Here is a 3,326-nt window from a genome sequence, read left to right on the forward strand (position 1 = left end):
CATGTAAAAAAGAGGATAAGGGGATGACCACCCAAAAGGGATTTAGGGTTTTGTATATAAAGTCGAAAAGTAAATGAGAAGCTCATTCTTGTGTGTGACCAAAAGTTGCTCTCTTCTTCTTCTTCTTCTTCTTCTTCTTGCTTGCTTGAGCTTGTGCTTGAGAGAGGGAGTGTGAGAGTGTGAGGGTGAGGGACCGGGGAGGAGAAGCTCTCCATCTTCTCCTCTCTTCTTCACTTCACTTCTCTTCTCTTCTCTTGCTCACGGTGATGGAGCTTGGAGCGTGGAGCTTGAGGATGGAGCTTGGTTGAAGCTTGCACTTGGATCGTGGAGCTACCGGAGTGTGCGGGAGAGGAGGTAACTCAATTGGCATGGAGGTAAGCTCACTACACCCATAGCTATGGATGGTGCATCGGCTATTTGAGAGGTATCTAGTAGTACTTGGCTTGGAACAATTGAAACAATAAGCGGTCCGTGGGTCTTGGCGGTTGAGCAAAGGCTCCCACATTTTGGTTCCATTGTCGGGACCAACGGATTCAAGCCTTGAGCACTTGCACACTTTGAATCGAGCATTGAAGTAGGGTTTTCCACGAACCGATGCTTGAGATAGATAGGTAAGAAGCGAGGGAATTTAAGGAGGTATTTGATATCCTTAGCAAGTAGGTTTTTGTTGTTTTGGACTTGGGAAAGCGTGATGGAGTAGTGTAGTATTTTCCTTATAGTTTTCTCTTGCATTTGGAAAGGATAGGAGAAAAATGTTAGAGCAAATAGTAGGGTTTTCTGTTGCTGTATAAGAGGCTGAAACATGAAAAAGAAGGGCAAGAAATGAAATTTCGGATTAAATGTTAGTAAGGGAAGCAAGATTAAGGTGAGTGCAGGCCTAGACAAGGTCATAAGGGGCCAAGAGTGGCAAGAAAGGCCACATTGTGCATTGCAAGGTTTCAGGAGAGTAGGAGAGAGAAAGAAAGCTTCGTTGAGTGGATCCGCTTTGATTTGGCCATTCGGGAGTTATTTGCCTAGCCCAGGTAATGCCACACCTTCCACTGCATGATTAGGTTGGATCTGGAGCTGCTCGACCAGTAGGACGCCCTCCATCGCTCGGCACGACGAATTTTTTGAAGTTCGATGAAAGACGCATCGCGTTCGGCCCGTTCGAGTGACCGTGATTCTGGGCTGAGTCCCAAAATCGGCCCTTGGACTGCTCGGCCATTCAGCCCTCAACCCTGTCGACTCGGCCCAACCCCACTCCGACAAGTTGACATTTGGCCCAGTCGAACTCACCACTCGGCCTTCAACCCACTTGACTCGGCCTTCAACCCACTTGACTCGGCCCTCAACCGACTCGGCCACTCGGCCACTCGGCCCTCGGACAACTAGACTTGGACAGGCCAAATTTGACATTCGCACTAGTTACATTCGGCCCTTTCTACTTGGCCCTCGAATGGGCCAAATTGGGCATTTGGCCCTTGCAATTTGGACTTATTGGGCCGAGTTTGAATTTTTTCAAATTTTAACCTGTAGACCCTGAGACTAATCGAAAGACCATATAGAGCCCAAACCATATCATAGATATCTCACTGGGCTAAAATCTAGAGCAAGTAGCTCAAAACTTGGTCCTTCAAATCACGTATGGCATTTACCGTAACCCTACGGGCTAGGGGGGACTACCCCCTCGGACTTCCGCAGAGGGGGCTCTACCCCCTCCGCACCTCCCCCCAGTAGGTTGGAGAGAAAATGCGCGCCGTTACAAGTCCTCCAAATTAGACCCTAGTGTAGTGATGGCTCTACACAAGCATGGATTCTCACTTGCAAAAGAGCAACCAAAAGCCCATACCCAAATAAAGACAAACAGAGACCTTAGAACCTCAATGGGCCAATCTAGCCAACAAGGGCAAAAAGGCCACATTGCAAAAACACATACGTGTTGCATTCAAACTGCATCTAGTCAAAGCGAAAATCAACAATATCAAGCTACAACTGCGAGAATGACTAGATATGATAGTCCTGATGATAGATGCTCCTTGAATAGCACTACAGTGACGATCCAAGACATTAGTGGAGAATCCACATCTGATCGTGCAGTTGAGGACTCAAGGGCATTTGTTAGAAGTCTTAAATTTAAAATCCAAGACCCGAAAGATGAAGACATGGTACTGCGTGCTTATCTTAGGGTCAAACTCATCATGAAAAGAGAGCACACTATCGATGCTCTGATTGACAAAGGAGCAGATTTTAATATCTTGACCTATGAAGCATGGACCCTACTAGGCCAACCAGATCTCACATCGACTAATGCAACTCTTAGCTCTAATGGGGGACACCCGCAAGCACTCATAGGGAATCACAAAATCCTTGCGACAATTGAAACTGAAAGCTTGCCTATCCTATTTCATGTTCCTCCAAATAGTGCTAATTGCGGAAAGGAAACCCTCCTAGGAAGACCCTTCAAAAGGGCGACCAAGTGTGAGGCCAACTATGTAGCACAGAGGATACACCTAACACTACTAGGTGTGAGGATACTCACAACCTTTAGCAAGGGTGACCTCATCGAACCTCAAGGAAAAGGCAAGGAAGGTGCTGACATAACAGTCAAGCCTGCTAACGAGAGCAAGGACTTGTTGAAAGAGTTGATAGAAGCACAAGTCGAACAACGAGAATCAGTGAATGAGGCCATGCCTGAAACAAGAAGGTCAAGAGACAATGCTAAGGACGAGCTTTGGACTTACAAATATCATAGAAGACCCCAAAAGAAGCCCAAGCCTTATAGACGAAGGCATCGATGGAGGGTCAGCACAACGCCACGATGGATATCCAAAGCGTTGCTACGTGCTCAAGGGTATTACGCAGGTAACCGATGGATTTGGGTGCCAAAACCCCCTGTTAAACCTCCTTTGTCAACTGAAGGCCAGATTGTATCAAGAGCAAAGAAGCGTAGGAGGAGATCTAAACAAAAAATGAAGTCTCGAGTAAAAAACATTGGAGTGACCGAGTCTCTCACGGTCAAAATCAAGAAACCAAATGGGACAAATTAGAGGGTAGATCCTCAACCTAGCGTGCTTGACAAGCAGATATCAGATGTAATCATTGAGGATATGCAAAAGCCACTAATGCCCAAGGAGCCTTTGATTCCCTAAGAGGATAACAGGCATCATAGGCACAACATTGCTCATGGCAAGGTTATATGCTCAACAAAGCAAATGGTAAAATCATCTAACAGCCACCCACGAGCAAATCTTCTAGCCAGTGTTAGAGCCACTTAGGAGTCCCAAGTCTCCTACACCCTCTTTCCCTAAATGGACATAGGAAGTGCAACAACAGTCATCAAGTGC

This window comes from Lygodium microphyllum, unplaced genomic scaffold, assembly GCF_053477565.2.
Source record: "Lygodium microphyllum isolate KBCC unplaced genomic scaffold, Lygodium_microphyllum_v1.1.10 scaffold_31, whole genome shotgun sequence".
NCBI classification, from domain to species: Eukaryota; Viridiplantae; Streptophyta; class Polypodiopsida; order Schizaeales; family Lygodiaceae; genus Lygodium; species Lygodium microphyllum.